This window comes from Lissotriton helveticus, chromosome 6, assembly GCF_964261635.1.
Source record: "Lissotriton helveticus chromosome 6, aLisHel1.1, whole genome shotgun sequence".
NCBI lineage: Eukaryota > Metazoa > Chordata > Amphibia > Caudata > Salamandridae > Lissotriton > Lissotriton helveticus.
The window spans coordinates 1824835347-1824861885 of record NC_136067.1 but is presented as its reverse complement, the minus strand read 5'-3'; the positions used below and the strand labels follow the sequence as shown (position 1 = coordinate 1824861885).

Below are 26539 nucleotides of genomic sequence, written 5' to 3'. Positions count from 1 at the left end.
AATAAGATAGGATTCTGTCTCACTGTAAACAATCCCTGGGTTCCACTCCATGTTCAGAACTGCTTTAGCTAGACTTACACTGTATACATACCCTTGTAAACCTGAAATGATCTTAAGATTCACCTCTGTAAAGAACACTAGATCCTCGCAAGATAAGATAAGATTCTGTCTCAGTGTAAACAGTCATGAATTTGGGTTACAGCCCATGTTCAGAGTACCATTTGCTGTAGCTAGTTTTGCACTGTATACATACACTTTTAAACAAACTGAAGACAGTATATAAGGAGATTAAAGGAAAATAATTATTAGACACCCTTGTGAAAAAGTTTAAAGCAAAGAAAATGTTTATAATGCATACGTCACACTGAGTCCTTCAAATGTCAGTAGAACCCTGAGTCTGATGGATAAATAGCTGGCTTGACGTGAATGTTTTACAAAAACAACAAGTGATGGACTGAATGTGGATCAATGTCACACACTCCCCCAGTCAAAAGATCTGGGCCCAAATCCATCGTTTTTTTGCACTCCACACCACCCTGGGTTAGACAATGGCGATATGCAAATCAGCTCTGACCCTGTTGCCCCATGGGAACAGTCCAGTCCGAACTACAAAAGCCATGTCCTTCCCAGAACGGAAACAAGCATCCGAGGACCGGACCGGTTTCGAGGTAACACCTCTCTTCAGCCCGGCTAGCTTGATTCCAGTGGTGTGGAGTGCAAAAAAACGATGGATTTGAGCCCAGATCTTTTGACTGGGGGAGTGTGTGACATTGATCCACATTCAGTCCATCACTTGTTGTTTTTGCAATTGCCGCCCTAAGTGCGCTGGGGATGCCCAGACGTGGGTCCCAGGCACTCCACACCACTTGGAGTCAAGCTAGCCGGGCTGAAGAGAGGTGTTACCTCGAAACCGGTCCGGTCCTCGGATGCTTGATTCCGTTCTGGGAAGGACATGGCTTTTGTAGTTCGGACTGGACTGTTCCCATGGGGCAACAGGGTCAGAGCTGATTTGCATATCGCCATTGTCTAACCCAGGGTGGTGTGGAGTGCAAAAAAACGATGGATTTGGGCCCAGATCTTTTGACTGGGGGAGTGTGTGACATTGATCCACATTCAGTCCATCACTTGTTGTTTTTGCAATTGCCGCCCTAAGTGCGCTGGGGATGCCCAGACGTGGGTCCCAGGCACTCCACACCACTTGGAGTCAAGCTAGCCGGGCTGAAGAGAGGTGTTACCTCGAAACCGGTCCGGTCCTCGGATGCTTGATTCCGTTCTGGGAAGGACATGGCTTTTGTAGTTCGGACTGGACTGTTCCCATGGGGCAACAGGGTCAGAGCTGATTTGCATATCGCCATTGTCTAACCCAGGGTGGTGTGGAGTGCAAAAAAACGATGGATTTGGGCCCAGATCTTTTGACTGGGGGAGTGTGTGACATTGATCCACATTCAGTCCATCACTTGTTGTTTTTGCAATTGCCGCCCTAAGTGCGCTGGGGATGCCCAGACGTGGGTCCCAGGCACTCCACACCACTTGGAGTCAAGCTAGCCGGGCTGAAGAGAGGTGTTACCTCGAAACCGGTCCGGTCCTCGGATGCTTGATTCCGTTCTGGGAAGGACATGGCTTTTGTAGTTCGGACTGGACTGTTCCCATGGGGCAACAGGGTCAGAGCTGATTTGCATATCGCCATTGTCTAACCCAGGGTGGTGTGGAGTGCAAAAAAACGATGGATTTGGGCCCAGATCTTTTGACTGGGGGAGTGTGTGACATTGATCCACATTCAGTCCATCACTTGTTGTTTTTGCAATTGCCGCCCTAAGTGCGCTGGGGATGCCCAGACGTGGGTCCCAGGCACTCCACACCACTTGGAGGCAAGCTAGCCGGGCTGAAGAGAGGTGTTACCTCGAAACCGGTCCGGTCCTCGGATGCTTGATTCCGTTCTGGGAAGGACATGGCTTTTGTAGTTCGGACTGGACTGTTCCCATGGGGCAACAGGGTCAGAGCTGATTTGCATATCGCCATTGTCTAACCCAGGGTGGTGTGGAGTGCAAAAAAACGATGGATTTGGGCCCAGATCTTTTGACTGGGGGAGTGTGTGACATTGATCCACATTCAGTCCATCACTTGTTGTTTTTGCAATTGCCGCCCTAAGTGCGCTGGGGATGCCCAGACGTGGGTCCCAGGCACTCCACACCACTTGGAGTCAAGCTAGCCGGGCTGAAGAGAGGTGTTACCTCGAAACCGGTCCGGTCCTCGGATGCTTGATTCCGTTCTGGGAAGGACATGGCTTTTGTAGTTCGGACTGGACTGTTCCCATGGGGCAACAGGGTCAGAGCTGATTTGCATATCGCCATTGTCTAACCCAGGGTGGTGTGGAGTGCAAAAAAACGATGGATTTGGGCCCAGATCTTTTGACTGGGGGAGTGTGTGACATTGATCCACATTCAGTCCATCACTTGTTGTTTGTGAATGTTTTACAGGCACAACAATTCTCTGCAGATATTTTTGGGTGCAAAAGATAGAGCAAGGAAAATGGGGTCAATGACAGGCTAGACATGCAGGCACACTACAAAAAGCAGTTCAGCCAAGTTGGGGAGAACAAGGGCCTGACTTCAGCCCCTCTTCAGAGCTCTTGCTGTGAATGTTCAAAAGCTAATAGCTGTGTCCCTGCGCGCGCTGTTAGCTGTAGAACATTCACAGCACCAGCACTTTGGAGCTGAGGGGATTTGAACCCTCTCAAGCTGCGTGAGGCCTTTGTTTTACTAATTAGAAAATTGTGCCCTGTTCTAATAGCCCGCGTAGGTGGGCTATACCGGCCATCAAAGGCACGCTTCCTTGTTAAAGGCCCTCTCATTAGCTCAAGCCTTTAAGGCTGGGGCGGGCCTTTAATGGCTGGTATAGCTATAGTAAACCATTAATAAAGATTGTTGCTCATTAGCTGGACACATGGTCCCTTCTAAAATATAGCTTACTCGCTGTCAACATTCACTTTATGGACTGATTATGCCAAATACAAATAAACTAACTCCCCTTTGACTCTTACTTTTGGACACAGTGAAGGCTTTTTTATTTAGTGAACTGATATTTTTAAGTTACACACTCTATGCACTTTTCCTTTCAGTTCACGCGTTTGTGTTGACTTTTGATGAAGGTGCTAATTTTAATCTGGTTTTTAAAGGCAAGGCACGCTGCAATATCTGTGTAGTGTGAAGCACCAGGAATGGGTTCTCATTATCCACTTTAGTCTTCACTTTTTAAAAGGAGCACATCGCAAGGGGATCAATGGGGACTCTCTGGTTTAGAAGGAGTCCTGAATTGTCTAGAGGTTCCAATAAATCTATGCTGTTGATGCAGCCTTCGTCCTGTAACCCAAGGCAAAAACTCTGAGCAGCGTGTTTAGGATTCTAAAAGAATATTTATTGAAGTCTGACTAAAGAATCAATACAACACAAACAGAAGCAATCCTTTTAAACTCCAACGAAGATATGCTGCCTAAATATCATTGAGGATGAGAATATTCTAAACCATGAGGTATCTAGGAGTTATGTTCAAATGATAGTTGCAGGACCATTAGAAGTTAAACTATAATATCCTACTGGGGAAAAAGCAAAGACAATTGAGTCCTGGCATTCAGTTCTTTTGTCTCTTTTGGGAGGAAATCAAATGGCAATACTCCCTCAATTATTTGTTCTTTTCCAAACACTCCATGCATATCTAAATTTACTTTTGTTTTGTCAATGAAATGAAATGATAAGCACCTTTATCTATGCTTGAAACGATAGACATATACACTTACATACTACACGTACAACACTCCACAGTAAGGGTATGGTCCCTGCAGGAGACAGATGATTATATTTTTGCGTTAAAGATTAACAGTAGTTCTCTAAATTACAAGGATTGTTCAGTTGTGTGCTAATAAACTAGGAGTCTCATGAGAATAGCCCTGCTGGGTTTTTGCCTAAATTCCAGTGCCGTGAGTTTTTAAAAAGGGTGTGATTTTGAGTGCTAGCAGTACTATATCAATGCCAGACAACACACATATCTCCATCTGTGCACCTAACATTCCTCACACGCCCACCTCCAAATTCTCCTTAATGTTTGGGAAATCAAATTCCATTAGAATCAAAACCTGCTAAAGTATGTCAAGGCTGCCCATCGTAGGTCCAGATCTATGCACGACTTTCTGAAAATCCAAAAAGACAAATTTACAAACAGGGAATCTAATTGGAACCATTTATATACATAGTAGTTATCCTAAAAGTCTGGCAGGCATACTGCCTTTTTACATTTATGTTAGACGTTCCTGATCTAGGTGATATTCTCACTACAAACCTCATTTGATTCAAGTGACTTTAATTTATGTTCTCGGATAAATCCATTTACACAGAATCCACTGTCCTTCACCTGCTTGCTACAACTAGAAGGGAAATTAACCATTGCACTTATCAATAATCCTTTGAGCTGCTAACTATTGGGAGTTGGGCAGAATTTCATACTTCACCAGCGAAGTTGGGTAAAGTCTGAAAATGTTGCTGTTGAATTAGTTTGCTGAGTTTACTGACTTCACTTGATGCAAACAACAACTTGCCTGGCCATTGCATTTGACAATGTCCTGTTGCAGGATGTCCTACTTTCTGCAACCCACTAGGTGATCACACAGTTATGCAGTGTGTGGGGCACAGACACTGGTTAGAAGGCAGCCCAGGATAGTGGACAGTATGAGTGGTGACATTGCAGGGAAGGTTGCGCTTTGGCTTTGCCAGTGGGTGAGCGTCAGGAATGCTGTAAATAATTAATTTAAGTTCAATTATTACGACAAACTCAAAGTAAAGCACACAACACAATAAAATTGCCTAACATTTAGAAATATAGAGAAATAGTTAATGAACAACAGTACACCAAAATATTTCAAATAGATTGGGGGAACGGGGGATATGAACTTTTTAAGTTTCAGGCCAAAGAGCTAGAAGACAAAGTGAAGTTCACAATAGAATAGGAACTAGACGTGACTTTGGCTGACCGAGATGGAGCAGAGGTTGCATACACCAAGCGGATCATCCCGGTCAAAGTTTTTACCTTTGGACTTAGTCTCTGAAATGGGAGTCAAAATCACCCAGCAAGTCGAGGTGTAAGGCTGTGGCCAGTATGGGTTTAAGGAGTTCTGATACATAATTGTTCAGCTCCCACTGAAGCTAGTGGGTTTGGTACATAAAGCTCCAAGTGGAACAAACTTGGATTTCATAGCTACTGAGGTACCATTTGTGGGTTAAATAGATTTGCTGCCTCACCACGGTCCAAGATTTTTTTCCTTGGGTCGATTTGAAAGTCGAAATCCTCCAGCAGGGCAAGGCTGCAATGTTCCGCTGAACCAGTTTTCAGCATGGCAAAAAGTTTGAGTTGGACGAGCCAGTTTTTCTTGCCCACATCCGGTGCGACCAACCTGGGCAAAACTCAGCAACTAGTCCTGGTCCTCCTGAGGTGGAAAAAACGACTAAGTCGCAACTTTGTGATGGAACGCTCCTCCTGGTCACTCCTGGAGTCCCTAGCTACGCATGGCAGACTTCTAGGCACCAGCTGTCCTGCAGGCTCCAATCCTATGTGGTCAGCTGGGCCCTCTTGGAATCAGGATATCTGCTGCTGGTTTATGTGTTTGTAAAGCAAGGAAACAGGAGGCAAGCCAATTGACCCCTTGAGTCAGGTCCCTGGATGTCAGCAGAAACCAGGACTCCTTGAATTCTTGTGTGAGTCCTCTTCTTCCAGCAGGAGGCAGAAGTGTTCTTCCAGCATGGCCTTCTTCTTCTGGTATAGCCTCCCCAGGAATGTTCCGAGGAGGTGGTGGTTGAAGTTTCAGATTTATCCTACGCACTAATTAGTAACTGGAGAAATCTTAGCACCCAATCCTAACTATTTTTACATGGTTCCTCCACCTCCTTTTGTGGTACTTCCCCTTTGTCTTACTGCAGAATTACACAAGAATCCCTGTTTAATGATGGTATAATCAAGCTACAACCGGCAGTCCTGGCTTCAGCCACTTGGCCACTCCCCTATTTAAGTGACCTTTCCTTCCATCTCACAGGATCAAAATTTATTTTCTCTCCTTCTGTAACTGGAGTTGGCTGTCTGCGATGGCCCTGGAATCAATAGGAGAAGCCCTCCCTGGGGACGCTAAGTCAAAAGAGGTAATGCTAAAGCTACAATTTGTTCTGCCAGCTGTTCCTGCCACTAACATATAGTTAATTCCTGCTAAGTGGCTAATATCTATTTGCTCTTCCCGCATTCAGAGACAAGCTATTTCCCTCTGAGCCAGCCCTCTTTACTCTCCCAGACAAGGATATGCATTACAGCTCTAAAGGTTTGACGAATGGTAGCACTGGATTTAAGCCAGTTCTGGCTTAGTGTCAGGATTTGATATGGAAAGTTGGAGGGTTCGAAGAAACAACCTGCAAAGATAAGACTGAATCAGAGTAGGTGGGAGATCTGAAAAGCATGGGAGACTAGTCTATGGAGGCTGGGACTAAGCAGGAAGAAAGAGAGCATAGGGAGAATCAGGCCAATCAGAATAACAAGATCACAAAGGCAGCATTTCCAAGCATCATAAGAAGTGTCAGTAAGTGAACAATGGTGCAGCACAACTTTCTTGGTTACATTGTTCCTGCTGGTGTTAGTCTGCTCAGTGTTCTGATCCTGCACTTTTGTGGTTTTACTCTCCCTGCACTCTTTTGCGTATTTCTTCCTTCACCTTTCCTGGCCCTGTAGCCTCAGGTTTGTTATTTGTGCTTCCTTAACAAAATTCTTATCAGAATTCTTCAAGTCCATACTATGTAAAAATTGCTCTTGAGAAAGGGGGTTGATGTGCATATATGAATAAAACCTATATTCACAAAGATATTCTGTATTGTCCATAGAAAAAATACTACCCTAGTCTATATTACTGAGGCACAGTCTATTGCTGGAGGACAAGGCCTGTGAGAGACAAGCAAAGCCTCCTTTCCTAAACCCCTTCTACATTTTCCCACGGAGATTACATTACTGTCATGGTTTTCACTCTAAACCCTGTTCCTAGGCTCTTCTGTGTGAGGGATAGGAAGATGATTGTCAGAGTTTCTGTCACCTCATACTAATATCCACTTCAGAATCAACACAGGGTCTGCAGCCCACCATGTGGCATGAACTTCAATGTTAATCCTCTCAAATTAAAGACAAAAACCATTGCTCAGGAGTATCTTTCGGGGTTGCTTGACAAGAGCAAATCCTCCTCCTCATAAAAATAAATGAATTAGTGCTTCCAGAAGATAGAGAGGGTCACACTCCACCAATGTAACATCTGACATGGGGCCTTCTACGTTAATTACAAAGCATAATCCCACCACTTTGACGAGATTGGGAGTAGTGAATCTCCACATAGGCATAGAACACTCAGAAAGGATAGTGGAGATCCTAAACAATTTCAAGCCTTTATGACTCAAAGCAGACTCAACCCCAGGTATATCTAAAGACATATCTAAAGTTTCTTTCATGTTCTCCTACTTGTCAAAGAAAGTATTGTGTTGGCTACTCTCCTAATTAGCAGCAACAGTCTCAAGCTGACTACATTTCAACAGTTTTTGGTCTTATTCTGCAAGATTTTTATTCATAAGTAGACATACTGGCGACACGTATGTGTCACTTATATCTATGACAAGGCAACAAGGAGATAATGAATTACAAAAGTTATTTTCAACATTTTAGAGCAGAAATTATTTGGACAGATGAAGCTGCAACAACCATTTTCTAAGATGGCTTGCAGAAAGTAAAAAAAAGGATGCTTTTTCCTTGGTTGTCAATAGACCTGTAAAGTGTGGTCCATTGATTGATTTGGTCCTACAAACTGGACAACAATGACAGAAGGGAGGAGTATAACTGTATTGTGGAAAAGAAGGACATTTTGTTAGAAATTGACCTTCACATCAGAAAAACTAGAAAGCTCCCTTGTGAACAGCAAACACCGGTAACTGAAGCCAAAGAGGTTGCTATTAAAAAAGACACATATTAAATGAATACTACATTTTCCTTAGAGGTAAGTAGCGGTATCTTTGCTTGAGGTTGTTGATCAATAGCACATTCATAAATGTGATTAGATGGGAAAATGATAGCCCCTTCCTGCTGAAGACATCTCTAAATTCCTCATAGGCTGGTTGGATATTTTAGTTCTCCAAAACCTACCAAGGACTGGGATACTTTTACTTCAGTTTGGGGCCAACAGTGTTGTTGGGAATACTCAGAGTAAAAAATTGTTTGCCCTTCCTTCCAATTAGTTATGGTTACGAAACTAGGCTATCCCTAGAACACATTTTCATCCTCAAGGCAATGTAAAATTACAGCAGAAGTGCCAGACGGGGCCCTTCTGGCTGATATATTGGTAGTATATTCTGTCAACAGAAGGAAATTTCCTGTGCAAGAAAGATATGTGGCTTTTAGACCTGACAAACTTAGGTGGTAGTACCCAAAAATGTTTGCCTTCACTCCTCCTGTTTTACTAAATTAATTTGTGTTGGCTTTAAGACTGTGCACCTTATCACTGCTAACTGGGGCTAAAATGCTTGTGCACTCACCTTATAACATGGAAAATTGGCCTACACTTAATCAACAAATTTCATTTGCTTGTAAGTCCCTGGGAAAAGGTACTACATGTACCCAAGAACTGTAAATTAAATACTTCTAGTGAGTTTGTAAAACCCATTGTGCCACACACTAAAGTAGCACTTTAAGACATGTCTCAGGCCTTTTGCCAGGAATAAATCTGCCTTTTACTTTTTAAAACCTATGAGTAGCTCTAGGTTAGGCCCTAACTACTCCTAGGGCAGTGTGCATAGCGTTTTAAAAAGTAGGGCATGTGGGTTCAAGGTTTGCATGTCTGAACAGTGAAAACAGTAGTTTTTCACTGTTGCCAGGCTGTCTCTCCGATTGAATATCACTGGGTTGCCTTATTACATTTAATGAAGTGTAACTTCAGATTGGGAGCAATTAGTATGATCATTCTTGGACTTTTTTGAAATGCAGTTTAAAATCATTTTAATGGTAAAGTTGGATTTTATATCACAGTTCCAGAAATGCCACTTTTAGAAGGTTGGCATGCCTGGGCCCAAGCCCACAGTGCCTTTCGGCCAGTAGCCTAAGTTGCATGGCTCTGCTGTTGAGGGCTGTGTATTCCTCCCAGACAGTGACACAAAGGAGACTAGATGTCGACAAGATGGGCCTTCCTGCCAGGATGCTGTTGGCAGAGCTTTACTCAGTCCCACTTACACTTCAAAGGGCTTTTCCTTCTCCACCCACAAAGGAACCTGTCACTAGCCTTTTGCCCCCACCCCCCCCAGAGATTGGGAAACCAAACCCAGAAAGTGCAGGGAAGTGGGTCAGGTGTTGCCCCTTGCACAAAGGCTGTTACTATGGATGGAAGGTGGCACTTTCTGACCTCAAATCAGAAGGAAGTCTGGACCTGCGCCTTGAATCCAGGACCACCAAAGTTACTCCAAGGGATAGCTGTTAGGCCTCCTGTGTGAGTTGCAGGGAAATAACAAGTTCCAGAGCCCCCTCAGCCCACCTGCTTGCTGCAGCTGATCCCTGCTGGAGTGAGTCCTAACCCCAAATGGTGTCCTCCCCCCAGGTCCTGGTAGGAGGATGCGTGGCCTCCTCCTATCAAAAACTAAAACCTGGGGCTTAGAACATTTTCCAGGAAAAACTGCTCTGAGAACTGACAGAAGTCCGGGACCGACCTGCAAGCCAATCTGACGAAGGTGCAGCGCCGGTGGGATTCTTCGCTCTAGGCCCCACCATGTATTTCTCTGCAGCAGCAAATCCTCTTCACAGAGACTTCTTGACAACAGTATCTGGCCTCCTGGAGCCCTCTTCGGCTACAGACTTCAGCCTCATCCTGCTGGAGGAATCCGAGCTCCAGAAAGATTTCTAAGTCCAAAGGTGAACCAGGATCAACAAAGACTAGCACTCCATAGAGTACAATGACATTCTCTGCCTAAAAATCTAGCTTTTCCCACTCAGAGCTTTTCCTACCATCAACGATGGCTTCACGAGACTTTGTCAAGTGGCTCTCCATCATCAATGACCTCCTCTCAGTAACAGCCTGCTTCCTGGCCACGCTGAGGACTATACCTTCTCCAGGAAATCTTCAGAATTTCTACTAAGTCCAAAGGTAACTCTTGTCAGGTAATAACTCCCTTTGGGTATCTTTGAACGGATCTCACAAACTATTCATACGCTTCACACAATTTTCCTCATCACTTCTTATCTTCCCCTGGGTACATCAAGGTGAAGCACCACATTGCTAGAGAAACTTTATACTTTATTCATAAAAAGCCAATATTTTTATATTTAGCAAGTAGAAAATCACATTGGAACATTAAAAAAAAATATATTTTTTAAAAGGACAGACAAGGTCCTGACCCAAAAACATGCAAATAAAAATTAATAATACCATTCCTCCCTTACAATGGTGGAAAGATCTCTTTCTGTACTATCAAACACTGGCAATTTCTAATATGGGAGCAAGTTCATTACTTTGACACTTAAATACTGGCAAAGACAGGGAAAATACGAAAGACAATCACATAATTTCTAATAAGAGAACAAATTCATTACTTAAATACATAAACACTGACAAAGACCGAGAGAATACATACGAAAATCACATACGTCCTAGATAACTAATCTGCTTTGGTAAGAATTGGTAAGATCATTGATATCTACTGTATCAGTCAACGCTTATCAGATTTAGGGGCTGATTACGATGGTGGACGGCATCGTCTCGGAGAGTGGGATCGCCCGCTTATAGGTGGCAGTCCCACAGAGGGTATTAGGGTGCACTTTGTCACCAGCAAGCGTGCGATGCGATGATCTTTAGGTTGCGAGCGCTCGGCGGCAGCAGCGCGGTGATTTTTCTTATGCTCTTCAGCTGCGGCGGCTCGCAAACGGGCGTTAGCGACGATTTCAGCACTCTCTTCTCTGGAGTAGAACTAGAGGCCCTGGAACTCACAGAAGCCTCACCTACAGATAGAAATCCTCGCCGGGAGGAATCAGGAGGCTGGTAGAGGATTCAGATGTGCCTGTGACTCCAGCAGGAGGCTAGCTCTCTTCTAGCCCTTGGGTGATTGCTTAGAAAAATAAAAGTCTCTCAAAAGTACTTTTCCCTCTTCTTCGAAGTCCAAGGGGAACTACTGCAGGCCAATCCAAGAAACAGCACACAAGCACAAGGACAGTCCTCTCCTGCAGATTCCTTCAGTAACACAGACAGAGGTTCCTCTTGACATCCAGGAGCAATACAAAAATCAGGGGTTTGGGCACAGATATTTATACCCCAAAAGTCTTTGTTCTCAAAAGTCTCTAGTCACTGAACCCAGCCAGAAGCAGTTCTGCTCAGTCCTGGAGCACTTGTTTACGAGGCTGCATCCTTCCTTTCAGAAAGAGGGGGTCTGCCATCAGACACACAGTAGGAGGTGGAGCCAGCATTCGCCTTGCCAGGCACAGCCCTATTCAGGTCAAGGAGCTACCCCTCCCCAATACTCAATGCAGATCTCTCTATTCAACCCAGGTCTAACTCAGCCTGCCTTGCCCCTCTAAACCCAGACAGCCAATACACATAACAGCAGAGCACACTGGAGGCTTAGGCAAGAAAATACCTACTTTCTAAAAGTGGTATTTTCAAACACAGAATATTAAAATCAACTTTGTTAAAAGATGTATTTTATTACTCTGAGCTCAGGCATACTAAACTCGAATTTCGACCATGTTCCCTGAGTCAGATAGGATTATAAGATGTAATAGCCAGTCTGCCCATTCTAGCCTATGGGGAACAGGTAGCCTTGCAGCAGTGAAAAACAAATTGGAAGGTGATTCTCTCTTAGGACATGTTACACATATCAAGCCATGTCCTACCTTACACACACAATGCACCTACTATAGGGGTGACTGACATGATGCCAAGGGAAGGTTCAGGGGCTGGAAAGTTTGGGCACTTCACAACCAAGATGGCAGTTCTGGACTGCACGCAGACACTGCAGTGGCAGGTCTGAGGACTACTTTACAAGCTGCTTCTGGGGGTGGCGCAAACCAGCGCTGCAGGACCACCAGCAGCATTTGGGTTACCAGCCCTGGGTTACCAGCCCTGGGCACACAGTGGCCATACATCCTAGGGCCTAACAGGTAAACCAAATAAGCCAATCAGGGATATACCAATTCACAGTCATATTTACACAGGGAGCATTTGCGCTGTGGCACTGAATGGCAGGGGCACAGCGCCCAGAGCATCTAATACCAGCAAAAACAGAGGATACAACAGCGAGAAATGGAAGGGAGACCCACGCCAATGGTGCCAGGTCTAGCAATATATATATTTTTTTAATGTTCAAATGTGATTGCATTATTGCTCAGTACAGAAATATTGTCTTTTTATGAATAAAGTATAGTTTCTCAATCAATGTGGGGCTTCACCTTGATGTACCCAGGGTAATATAAAAAGTGATGAATAAGATTGTGTGAAGAGTATGAATAGTGTGTGAGATCCATTCAAAGATACCCAAAGGGAGTTCTTACCTAACTGGATAGTCTGAACAAAATGTCCTGTCCCTTTGGACAGTGGAATCCCTCTCTGCTTTTTTATTGACAAAGGTAACTTTTAACCAGGGCGAACCTGGTGACTAAATCTGGCCCACACCATCACAGTCAGCCTTAACGTGCAATTTTGCTCAGGTCTCATGTGACCAGATACCAGCAGTTGGTGCTTTGTTCTTTTTGGCACTAGTTTTCATCAATAACATTAAAGATATATAACTCCGATTCTACTGGTGGATTTATTTCATTTTGGTGTAATTTTATTTATTAAAATGTATATTTTATTTTTCTAAATTTGTTTGGATTTTTCATGCCTGACTGCTTTTGTGCCAAGCTACCAGAGGGTTTAGGACATGTTCATTTAGCGAATTTCTGTGCTTCCCCCTGACAAGAGTGTGTTTATTATTTGAGTGGGGCTTCCAACCCTCTCAACTTATGACCCAATTCCTAACAGTGGCAGAACTTGATTTTGGCATTGATGGGACTCTCAAGTCCTGGTAAAGTGTAGTGAGAGACTATATCTATCCTGACGGTGGTAGATGATGGACACATAGAAAACGTGATATTAAATGTCCTCGCCTCCTCCAGTTCCTCCTTGATTCTAGAGACATTCTGGCAAAGGGTATACATATGGGGAGCCCTCCGGCTCATGAGGTATGTTGTGTTAAAAAGCTAACCCTCCATGTGTAATGCAATTTTACACTTTCCAATAGTGTGTGGTTAGTGTCATACCGAATCGTGATCTAGACACCTCTCTGCATTTTAAATATGTATCTATCTGGTGCCTGTTGGTCACATTGCTCAATCCCCTAATATTCCATGTTGATAGTCTGCAAGTCCTAGTTTCTGGAACTGTGTGCCTACCACACATGCACCAGAGCTGCGGCAGTCACCAATGCCTCATTATGCTCCACCGTTGCCTGCTGTAGTGTGGCTTTACTAGGCAGGCTGCATGACCTCCGCCTTTTTTGTTCCTGTCACTGGGCGGGGGCACCTGCCCACTGGGAGGATCAGACAGTGGCTCTCTTTTCTCAGTCCTGTCTTATGCTTCATCTGGCTCCATGTAGAAGAAGGTCTCTACACTGGTGAATACCTTCAGTTTCACAAGGAAAAGGAGCATGTACCTCAAGTCCAATTTGCACACCTTTGCTTTGACTGCACAGAAAGTGCACTGCTGCTGCTGAATTGCTGCAGTATAGTAAGGGAACAGAAGGACTTTAGAATGGCCTACAGCGGTCAGGTCTACTGTGCATGCCCTGTACAGGATCAAAGCAAATACAGCAAGATGATGGACAGAGTGCTGAAACTTTTCACCACTCACCCCCAGTCTAGAGATCTGGGTTTAATCCATCGTTCTTTTGCTCACTCTGCCACCCCAGTTTGGACCCAGTCATATGCAAATCAGTCTTAACCCTGTTCATCATTGGATCAGTCCAGCCCAAACAGGCCAAGAGTACCCTTGACAGGAAACAAGCATCCTGAGACCGTTACGGGGTCAAGTCTGATTTCCATATAGCTTGCTCCAAACTAGAAAGGCACAGGGAGCAAAAAAACATGGATTTAGGCCCAGATCTCAGTACTGGGGTGAATGTTTGGCACTGTTCAACATTCTGTCCATCAATTGTTCTTTTTGTATCTGGACAGTATCAGGTAGCAGTCTTCATAAAGGGGGAGTTTGGCTACAAATGTCGAAGGTGGGTCCCTGGGTTTGGGAGCTACTGTTGGGAAGATGTTGGCCCTCTCTACCACAAAGATATTAGATAAACCTTAGGATGTAAAGGCACCTTTGAGCCAGCCTTCAAGGCATGCTTCCACATCTTTCCTCCTTGCCCCTAGGAAGATCAATGCTCCATACATTATTTTGCCGAGACCTACCCTTGGGATCACTATCACGATATTCGAGGAACCTGATTCAATCCAGCATTTCAGCCATGTTGATTTTGATCTTCGCTACTTTCGGGACCAGTTGAGCTGCATAAATATCTGTGTGTGTTACCCTCTTAGACAACTTTTTCGGGTCCACTCTCAACAGTCCTAGGGCTCAGTCTCAAAAGGCCACACATTTCACCTGCTTTTCTATACAGTAGTTCCTCCAGTCTCATGTTGGATAGACAGCCCCCAGACTCTTTCTCACCTCCCTCAGTTAATAGCCCTCAGGGAGGTATCTTCTCTAACGCCATTCAGGTCAAGGAAGTGTATGACCTAGGGCTGGCTTCTTCCCAAGAAAGGAGCAGCTGGCCCTTCCAGGCAAATGCAGGTCTTTCCTCCCATGCCTTCAGCCTATTTCCCAGGCAGTCAACATATCCCACTAGCCACGAAGGCCTAACCATGCCCAGTGCTCCCCTTTTAGCCAGATTTAGTTAATTGCCACTCGAACTTCACCCATGATCTTTGGGAACCTCTTGCACTCACACTGCTGTTCCACTCTGCCTGAACATGCTGGGCTCATTTGTCTTGACCGCAGTACTGGCTGCACGCAGTCAAACTGGATCTTTGTTTTGGTGGCAGGGGGACCCGACAGCCTAGCCAACATGGGATGGCCTTGACTTAAGCCTGCGCAGAGCACACCTCACTCTGTCTGCTCCAAGCCATTCACCCAACCACCAATAAATTTGACCCCAAAAAAATCTTGCAACTGCTACTAAGGAATTAGATATTGCATGATATGCAGCAATTTTCGAGTCACAAAGCCAATTTTTAGCCTAATGTTGTAACTACACTGAAGCCAAATCAACTGCTTTTCCTTGGTACAATAGTCCATCTTTTTCATGCCGATCTTTTTGTTTTTACAAATCCCCTATAGATTGAGTGCATTTCTAAACATACTTCAGTGAAAACAAATTCTGCAATAAACAAAGTACTAGAATGAACATTTTAAATCGTAAGGGTTAAGATTAATGATGTAGGCCACTGACTCAATTTCTGGGAACTTTTTTGAGACAGAGCTTCAGCTTTACCATCATTTTAACTTAGAAGAACAGCACACAACAAACTTCTCCCAGCCTCCTGCATAGATGATTTTGGTGGGGGACGTCAAGCTGCTAGAATGATATTGACTACCTCGGGAGTAAGGTTAAAAGCAGTTAGATGATTTAGCTCAATCTCCAAGAGTGTAAGTGTAAGGTGTACAGGCTCCGGTGTACGACCCTGCCCTGTTGCTGCTACAAAACATCCTCCCAAAGAGGCAGCACGATCAGGGGACAGATGCTCATTGCCAGAAGGTTTGGGTACTAACCTCTCCTGTCCCAGTCCGAAGTGACTTGGGTCTGGTCAATCCCGATCTTCTTCAGAACTTTGGGCAAGAGAGGTAGAGGCGACAAGTCATACAAAAGACCTAAACTCCAGCCCAACCAAAAGGCATCTTTGAGAAAGAATTGCCTTGGGAACTCCAGCACACAAAAGTTTGGACAGGATGCATTCTCAGCTGTTATGAAAACATAGAGGCAGGTTTCTCACCCTTTCTGAAAGATGCCCAGTGCCACCTCTGAGTGTATACACCATTTGTGTTCCTCTAGACAACACTGGCTGAGTTTGTCTACACTGGCCTTTAAAGGTCCTGCCCAGCAAGGGAGATGCCCTGCTAACTCAGACAGTTCCAGAGAAGTGGAGCCTCTGGCAGAGGACCCACAACTCCACCTTGCCCTGTTTGCTGCAGTACCACATAGCGGTGGTGCTGTCCATGAGGACATGCATGAGTTCCCCTTTGATGGGCGGGAGGAAAACCAACCTCTGATACCGGTACCCTCTAGAAAGGTGAGACATCACCATTATGACCAGTTTCTAGCTCCCATAGGTCCAATGTGATACTTCACCACCAGGGGAAGATATACATTCTCTGGCATCCAGCTGGGTGACCGTGTGCCGCTAAGGGCAAATTAAAGTGGTTTTGCAGTGGCTGCAGCAAGAGCAGTGGGGGATTAGATAGTACAATGCCCCTGAGGGCTTGGACTCTGTCAACGACACTCCTGACCCCTGGCCCCAAGGCTTGAGGTACCTGTTGCTGCAGAGGAATGTTCTGGTGCTGTCTCTGCTGAATGCCCCTTCTGGATCCTTGAAAGGGGCAATATTGTTAGGAGAACCTCAGCACGTGTGCTGAAAGACCCAGGGAGGATGCTGTGGCCTTGCTTTCTTTAAAGCGCCCCAAGGCAGAGTCTGCCTTGTCTCTCAAGAGATGGGTGCCATTAAATGACATGTCCATTAGTGATGCTTGGACATCTCTTAAAAGGCCTGTGAATCTCATCCAAGCATGGTGTCAAAGCACCATACCACTAATGACTAACCTAGCTAAACAGTTAGTAGTATCAAGTCCTGAACAAGTAATATATTTTGAAGCAGCATGGCCATCCTGAATTCTTTGTGCTAAATTGGCCTGGAGGTTCTTAGGGACTGCAGTATCTATAAATGATGTATTAAGTGTTCCCCTCTAAGAGGAGCCTCTACCTACCATTTTAACTGAATATTTAACCTGCATCAATGTTTTTGATTCTACCCATTGCAGTGATACCTCATCTCTCCTGTGCCACATTATGTATAAGTGTATGAAACGTTTGTAAAGTTCGGCAAACTCCGGGGGCATCCTGACGCTAAAACAGAAAACACAGAGAGAAGAAAAGATATAGCATGAGCGAAATGCTAAAATAGCAATGTTTTCATGACTTTTCTGAAGGCAGAAAGGTTTGAGATAGAATATATGGAAAATGGCAGTGCTTGCTGGCAAAATAACAGAAAAAGTGGCCACCAGCCTGGAAGTGCTTCAAATGGGGGATGGACATAAGAAATAAGGAAGCAGAGCACAGGGTTTGGCTGGGTGTAGAAGTGCAACATGTTTTCTCTACATAATTCAGTCATTTAATTTGTATGGAGTTATGGACTAGACATAGTGACTGGAAAATTGAACATGTAAGCAGAGAATGTCCTTGAGCTTAGTGGAGATCAAAAGGGGGAAGATTGATGGCTAGTCTCACCACAGAGTTTTGCGCAACATGAAGGCACCTCATCAAGTATTATTGGATGCCCAAGTACAGGGAATTCCCATAGTCTAGCATGAAGGTGATAAAGGCGTAGATTACTGTGTTGCATATGGTGTCAGGACATGGAGGGCACATTTTTCTTAGTATTTTTTGTAGAGTGTAACAGATAGCGGAAGCCTAACTAATTTGTTTGCAGAGAAGGTTTCATTTCTGAATTTAAAAAAATAATAATTTAAAAAGACAGTACAGAATACACAATAAGTTAGGTACAAATTGTGATATGAACATCAGACAACAAACTACTAGCTTCAGTCGGAGCTTGATCGTTGACCACTGCTTGTGAAGTTGTATGGCTATAATAAAGTTGTTAATAAACCAAACCATCTTAAAGCTTTATTAGAGATGGCTCCAGCTGCCCATTATATTATGTGTTCTGTCATGGAATTAGTCGATTGAAGTAGTCCATCTGAGTTGAGTGATGAGGACTTGTAGTGGAGTATTCTGTATATTATGTACACAAAGATAGAGTACAACCAACCTAAAAGACAGAGCTAGAGAAAGCAGGAGAGGGGAAAATGCACTTAGAGAGGGGAAAGTAGGGGAATTCGGTGGAGAGTGGATAAGTTACTCATGCAGATCGTACTAGGCCATTGTTTTAATATAATATATATATATATATATTACCCCTTCCAATATGTGTGTGTAGGCAGACTGTCTATTTTCTGGATACAATGCCATAGCCATTGATTTTACAAGGAGAAGAGAAGGTTCTGATCTATCAAGAAACCACAATTGTTTAGGGGACCCAAGAGGGGCCAAATTCTTGAGGTCACCAGGGTGAAGACTGTTAGAAATTAGGTTACTGGTTGACTGAGGTGCGAGTCCTGGTAAAGCAGCCACCACAAGTCTACTCAGGGCAAGGCACATAAGCCCCCAAATTAACCTGTGCTCACCCACGGTAGCTTGGAACAGATCAGGCAGGCTTAATTTGGAGACAATATGTAAAGTATTTGTGCAACACTTCAAATAGCAATACAGTGCAAGCACCACCCAAAAGGTATCTCAACCCAGGTTAGAAAATTGAGCTTAATTTAATAAATAAAACAAGACCAAAAAGACAAACATCTAATCAGTAGAAACTGAGTTATCAATTTGTAAAGAATAAACAGTAAAATAGCGCTTAAAAGCATAATGCTCCAATCGTGGCTCTCTGATTGTGCTGGACCAGGCCAAATCTAAATTTCAGGCCAACCGTGATGGAGTGCCGGTCAGATACCGTTGTAGATTAGTCCTGCGGAAATTTTACCTTCTCAAGGTTTGTACAAGAGTCCTGTTCACGTTGTAGAGGCTACAGGCACCAAATGGCTAATGAAAAAAATGCCAACTTTCTGGATTAAACCCAGATCTATGACTGGGGGTGAGTGTCTGAAACATTTCAGCGCTCCATCTGTCATCTCCTTGTGTTAACTTTCTAAAACATGGCATTTTCCGAATTGCAATTTAATACCCGACTTTACCATAAGTTAGGATTTTAAAATGTGATTCCAGAGACACAAAACATGAACTGCTTATCTCTTCCCATTTTGACATTACACTTATAAAATGTAATAAGGCAATTCCAATATTATCCTATGACAGAGATCAGCCTGACAGTAGTAGAAACAAATGTAAGAGTTTTTCATCACCAGGACATGTACAACTTAAGAGTACATGTCCAACCTTTTTAAATACATTGCACCCTGCCCTCTGTGCTGTCCAGGGCCAACCCTAGGGGAGGCTTATATGTATTAACAAGCATTGGCATAGCCAATAGGTCTCGCCTTTGGGAGATTATAAGTGTTTAGCCATGCAACAGTTGATGTTGCACCAAGGATATTGTGCTGCATGATTAAATACTTATAAGTTCCCAAAGGCGAGACCTATTAGCTATGCCAATGCTTGTTTAATAATCCAGTTGCCTAGCAATGGCATCCATGAGGCTGGGACCCCTTCCTGAACTGGGCATGGGAGGTCCTGAGAGCTTGCGACTGGGTCCAGGGTATGGGATGGGGGGTGTCTCCATGTACTTTGCAGGGAGAGGCAAGTTTCTTTCACCACTAGAGTAATCAGATTGGATTTTCAAATCTCCTTACTAGAAGGTACTGTTTTTAACGCAAAGAAATCCAAACAGAAACATCTACAGCCAGGGCAGCGTTTGTCACCTGTTTTAAAGGGTCCGAAGGTCGACTACAAGCGTTTGCATAATGAGTATGACGAATACATGCCAACATTTTAAAGGAGTAAAGTGGGAGATGTAAAGAAATTATCGGGGAAATGTATTTCTACCATTGACTTCTAATTGGAGACGTGGCAATTTCAGGCGGGAGACAAACAACATAAATCAATTTTTGGCTTCGAAGATCGGGAGTCTCTCTCCTGAATCCATGTAGAAGTTACACAAGAAGTCTAACTGTAATCATGAATCGGCGTGAAATCAAACACTCTCGCGAAATACAGAGTGAAAAGGTGAAGTTTGAGGCATATGACCTTTGGCAAGGAATTAAGAACGGCTGCAAATGACCCTGAACCAAACAAAAATAACCACAGTGAACATATGCACACTGGAAGCACCGAAGCTGCTGTACGTTAGACAGCTAGTGAAGCATTGTAACAACAATGGCGAGGTGGCCTAGTGGTAAGGCGTCGGTCTCGTAAACCGAAGATCAAAGGTTCGAACCCAGTCCACGCCTCATAAGGTTACGTTTTAAAAGGTTCACATTGTGCCTGCCGCCTAATCTCTGCCCTCGAATCGGAACTTTGCTGGATGGCAGTCAAAACACATAATGTTTGTACGAATCGAAAAAATACAATTGAGCACCGTGATTAAGTACAGTCTGAAAGCGTTGTGTTCACCCGGAAGCTGCGTACTCTAGAAAGCCAGTCATAAACTGTGTTTAGTGGAGAATGTTATTGACCTGAACTTAAAGGCAAACCATTTCTGAGCCTGTTTTGTGAAAATGCCCAGACGTTGAAAAAGGGCAAATTAATTTGGACTATTTGGGTTCTATAACAAAGAACAATAAGCATTGGCCACGCGGCCGTAAAAGTAAAGCCGCGCAGCCGCGAAATTAAATACATTTTAAAAAACTGCGAGTGGTGCGCACGCACGTCACCACAAGTGCTACCTTGCCGGCCAACAGCTTGCTATTACGCGCATGCGCACGCGCTCTTGTGCGCGTGATAGAAAGCTGGTCGCCTGGAAAGTAGTACTTTTCAAATCAGCTACTAAATGTCTCGGCCAGACCTGCGCATGCGCTGGATCAGGCCGAAACCTAAAAAGGAAGGGTTGAGCCTGGCAAAGGGTTGATTTGGCCAAGTCGACTTGACAGTTAGAAACTGCACACATAGGTGCTGCAATGGCAGGCCTGAGACATTTTCAAGGCTACTTAAGTGGGTGGCACATTCAGTGCGGCAGGCCGACTAATAGCATCTAATTTATGGGCCCTGAGTACATATAGTACCACTTTACTAGGGAGTTATCAGTAAATTAAATATGCCAAATAGGTATAAGCCAACATAATATATTTTAGGGAGAGAGCACAGGCACTTTAGCACTGGTTAGAAGTGGTAAAGTGCACAGCATCCTAAGGCATACTAAAACTAATTCAGCAACTAATTCAGCAAAAAGTGTAGGGAAAAAGACAAAAAGTTTGGGGGTGACCCAGCAGAGAGGGCCAGATCCAATAGAGACCAGCTAAAAACCCTTTTAGCTGGTTCTAAGGCCAGCTCCCCCTGCCAGAGTTCTCCGGATTAGTTTACCCGCAGTCCGCTCCCCTATGCTGGCTGTCTACCTGCTGCCCTGTTTGTGCCTCCTCTTCTAGTTTCTTGCTGTGTTTTGCTTTTTCTGCTATTTTTTTCTGCCCAGCTTTGCCCATTTCGGCTTGTTTTTCTGTTCTCTATTTAGCTTTCTCTTCTTGTTTTCCTGTTCTTTGTATTGCCTTTTCTGCTCATTTTTCTGCCCTCTGTTTTGCCTTTTTCTGCTCTTTACTTCCTTCTTCCTGCTTTTTGACTGAGACCTAGCGCCCTAGTGCCAAGATACCCCAGGGTGCTGTACTCCACAAATACTGATTGATTAATTGATTGGTTTTGGCCAATGATTACTAGCTCTGTTTAGGCTCCATTTATTCTGAGACAGTTCTGGTTCTTATATGTCACACAAATAAGAGGTAGGAATGTGTCTTCTGGTGGCGGCATGTGCTCAGTGAGTAAGAACTGCCCTCACTCACAAAACTGTGACATGCTTCATCATCTGGCTTGCTAACTGACTCCCCTGTGCAGGCCAACGTCTGGGGTTGAGCAAAGGGGAGAGGGAGTCAGTGCAAACATAAAGTAATGGGATGACAATGAAAAGTGCAGCATGTGAAAGTTAAAACTAGCTCGGCTGACCAGGGTTAAAAATGTGTAGGGTGGTGGTGAGAAGAGAAAGTTAGGATCACCTCACCCCTCCTTACTGCAAAGGTGTTGACATGTTTCTGCCGATTAAACTGCGCCCACAGTGTTGGGTCACTCCGACATTCATCCGGACCATCAGGATCCTAAATACAACACCCTCTCGTCCTAATTGAGGATTCGCTGGGTTCTTCCCTCCAAGATAGGGTTTTAGTAACTTACACTCTAGTAAAACCTGTGAAGAGAGGAGACCTACCGTGAGATCCTCTTTCTCTAAAGCAATTTAATGTGCAAGAGTAAGAAAACCTATTCTGTTTCATGTGCATATGTACATCTCACTCAACATACGCACATGACTACCACATAGAGACCAATTTGGTCTCACATACTAGCTTCTGCTATCCAAGTCAGAATATTTGTCATGGCGAAACCACCTTTTCTTTCAACCGCAGGTATTCGGCCTTCCCATTAATTGAGGGCGTCTTTGACACACGTGTTTTATGGCAGTGCAAGCCCTAAAACTCACGAGTTCAAACAATCGGTAGGCTTGAACAAGCGAGGGAGTAGGAGCAGCTCCCTATCGTCACACACTACACGGAAAAAATATATACATGTTGAATTAGTGGAAGACAACTCAACAGCATTGTCACATAGGTCATAAAACAAGTATAGTTGCTTAGTTCTGTGGGATTATGCACCTCTACGCTCCGGGCATTGTGATAGTCTGTGCAGTCCCCACCTACGGCTGCAATTAGCTTTTTGCGAAGATTTTCTCCTCCCCGTACAAACATCGCACCAAGAGTGTGTTATAACGTCGTCTACAGCACACTAAAAAGTACTCTTGCGGCAAGAGTAACTTTGCATCCTGGTCATCGTTAAATCAATCTCTTCTATTGCAACCCTACCGATGTGAATGATACCCCCTTAAGTGCCCACACATTGCCATCGGCACTGGGCTAGGTAGCCCTCTTTTTACAAGGTGAAGGTACCCATATTCCCAAAAACTCCATGCGCCAGGACCGTTTTTGTGGTATTGAATAGGTTTGTAGCCCCCACCACGACTCCTTACTTCGTCATGGTGCGACCTCTGCTTGGCGTCTGCCTGCTTCTTGCAGTGAATGCGGCAGTCTCCCTTCTCCATAGCTCTTTATAATGGGGGTTTGTTCTGGTCATGTGGGGAGACGTTCCTTCACGTGACCAGGATGTGATGACGTCCTCGTTTCTCTCTGTTCCTCACTCTCAAGTAGTCTCCTATTGCCCTCATAGAGTGGCCCGAGTACGTTTTTTCATTCAAAGAGAAATATAAACATTATTAATGTGTTATTGTATCCGAGAACAGGCGTATTCATTTGTATTACTAACTCTCAATTCCTCAGAGAGAAACGTTACAGGTTGTGGAGGACCTTTCATATGTAGAGGAATGGGCATACAAAATACCACGAGCATTCATCCTGAACTTGGCAGAGATTACCCTCACCAAGAACTACTTTAAATTCGAAGGAACCATCCATCTACAGACCCATGGTACATCTATGGGTAGTACTTTTGCCCCCAGCTTGGCAGGTCCATACGTCGGGGCCTTCGAGAAGGAACATATCCACAACCGAGAGAGCCCCTGGTTCCAACACATCAAGTTGTGATGAAGGTCGATCAATGATGTACTAGTAATAGTGTGTATTGTGTTAGAAAGTCATCCTTTTGCCCTGTTCATCCCCATTTTTTGCTGAATGATACTGATGGTAACTGATTCTGACTCTACCCTGGGCTCTGCTAAACAGGCTGAGGGCCAGTGCAATGTTTAAAAAGGTACATGTAATAGGGTGCACTTACAATTGGCAATGACAACCCTATAAGTCCCTAGTAGATAATAGGGGCATGGAGTGCAATCTTCCTATAAGTCCCTAGTATATAATGGAGCATGGAGGTATAGAGGCCCAGCATATTTCCTGCACTGCTAAGTGACTTGCTTTGCAGACTGTTTTTAAAAATAAATTGTATGCAAATTCGATGTTGGAGGTATGGGCACTATAAAAGTAATAATCTACCTTATTTTTACATAATAGGCACCCCCAAGGTTTACCCTAGGCATCTCAGGGGTGGGGGCCATGTAACTATAATCAGGGACCTTATAAAATATGTTTTATATGTCCTGGTGAGAGAAAACCTGTCCATCTTGTTTTCCCAATGTAGATACGTAGCTCCATTGGCTAACATCGGAATATATTTTGTTTCGCTATAACTATTGCTAGGAAAGAAGTAACATCATGCAATGACTTAATAGTTTGGTGTTGATAAAGTCAACAACTTGCCACTGGTGAATTTATCATAACTAGTACAGAAGAGAAGTTATATAACTTTCTCTTCTGTAAGCCAAAATCCTGCCTTATAGTGGTCTCTGATGATTAGTCAGACTTAACAGGCTTAGCCAGGTTGCTTTGATTAGGTGATAAGTGGCCTGACTGGAGCAGAGTTTATCTGATGGAGAGATCTGCTGCCTGAAACTACAAGGAGAAGTAGGACTGCCCTTCCGGAATCTTGATCTGCACCCTAAGGCCTGCCTCTGAAAGACTGCACCTGCTGCACAATCTGGTAATACAGCCCTGGGAACTTTGTCTTGCTTTAATAAGGATTAGGGTTAGACTCCCTGCAAGCTACAGGTTAACAGAGCTCAACTGCATCATCTCCACCAAGAGTCCACATTCTGGAGTGCGTTCAGTGGACGTTTAAGGATTTGGCCAGGTGCATTGTTGGGATTGTAGTCCAGACATCCCAGAGACCATCTAGGAGATTCTAGACCTTTGGATTGGTGCTTTTGACACTTTGACTCTTTTGAAGGAGATCTTCAGGAAGCACTTCCTGAAGTTTGGAGAACTTTTGTGTAAAAGCTCCATGAGGTGACAAACCCGATGTCGAGAGTCAAGCTGACTACTTTGAATAGTGACCCGGACAGGATTTCAGGTTCATCCCGCTGAAAGCCCCGGAGCTCCAGACTGCCAGGATTTATTGGGGCTTGCAAAAATCCAAGCTGACGAACCCTCACTGAATCTGGCCTGCTGTGGAGGGTTGAGCAATGTCAGAAGAAAAAGCTCCAGAAAAGTTTTAAAGTGTGAAGGTAACATTTTGACCAGGACCTCCCGCTTTTTTTTTTTTTTACTTTATTTTCACATTTTGCATTAAGTACAAAGAGTTTAAAGATACGATGCAACGAATTAGCGCGACATTTGTGAAAATTCAATAAAACAAAACAATAAGACAATATGATACTTCAAGTGACGACAAAGAATAATGCAATATACATAACACCAACAAAAGGTAAAGCGATCCATGACATGTTGACAAAACAACAAAAAAAGGTGGCAAGACCCGGGTAGCATACACATCCAATGACACAATCAAAATACAATGCACATGATTTATAAACACTGTCCCAGTAACTCAATCCCGGCATCCGCAGTGGTCTAGCCCACACCCTCTGGGGTAATGCCGGCCAGTGCCTGAGAGTCTTGCATTGTCTGACGCCTGGAGATGTAGTCCCAGTATGGGCCCCAAATGTCAGTGGGCCTGGATGAGCTGCGGAGTAGGGTGCTGAATTCTTCGCAGTTCACATTGCAAAATGCCAGGCTATTCAACCAAGATCGAAGCTTGGGGGCGCGCTTACTGCCCCACAATAGCGCAATCTCTCGCTTGGCTAGAATAAAGCCAAGCATGGCTAGTTTCCGAACCCCCACCGGGAAATTCACCACATATCCTAAAAGAGCAATCTCGGGAGTAGAAAGGAGCTGCATGAACAATATGTTGCCCAGTGTGCAGTGGACATCCAACCAATACTGGTGGATTTTCGGGCAGGTCCAGGTGAGGTGTGCAAAGTCAGCGAAGGGTGCCAGACATTTCTGAAAGTGGTGCGGCCTGGACTCGTCAATTCTGGGTGCATGGGCGGGAGTGAAATACATCCGGCGAAGGAATTTAAACTGGAGTAATTTGTGTCGGCTGTTCAAAGAGACGTCAGTTGTGGCTCTACAGCAATACTCCCACTGGTCGTCAAGGATCGGCCCTCCCAGATCCGCCTCCCAAGCAGCCCGAATCTTGGAGTCATCTAAGGGTTTAAGTGATCCACATTGCCTATAAAGTTTAGATATCCGATGCGCACCATCCGGGATCTGAATCAATAAAGTGAGGGGAGGAGCCTCAACCGGGACAACAGGAAAGGATAGAAACTCCGCTCTCAGAGCTGAGCACACTTGAGTCAGCATAAAAGTGTCCATAAAGGACCGCTCACTAAATCTAGCCTCCTCCGTCAGTGAGAAGACATGCCCGTCAGGGAACAAGTCCCCGAGCGTATGTATACGGAACTTCTCAAATGTGCGTTGACCAAGGTTTCCCCAGTGATCGGAAGAAGGGAGGAGTTAGGCAAGGGTAAAGCAGGGGAATATAAAAGGTCGAACCCCAAAAGTCTGCGTAGCCTGCTCCAAGCCCAGCACGTGGTGGAGACTGTCTGGATATCACGGGGGTCACGAGGGAAGCCCGAGGGAAGAAGTGTAAGC

The 26539-nt window shown here is 44.4% G+C and overlaps 1 protein-coding gene and 1 non-coding gene across 4 annotated transcripts in view; one reads left to right on the top strand and one right to left on the bottom strand.

Moving 5' to 3' along the window:
• Positions 1 to 26539, bottom strand: part of SYT14 (synaptotagmin 14) — a 761278-nt gene that overhangs the window by 238775 nt on the left and 495964 nt on the right. The gene's annotated exons all lie outside the window — the stretch shown is intronic.
• TRNAT-CGU (transfer RNA threonine (anticodon CGU)) lies at positions 20228 to 20299 on the top strand. Its single transcript has one exon. It is a non-coding gene; the product is annotated as a tRNA-Thr (tRNA).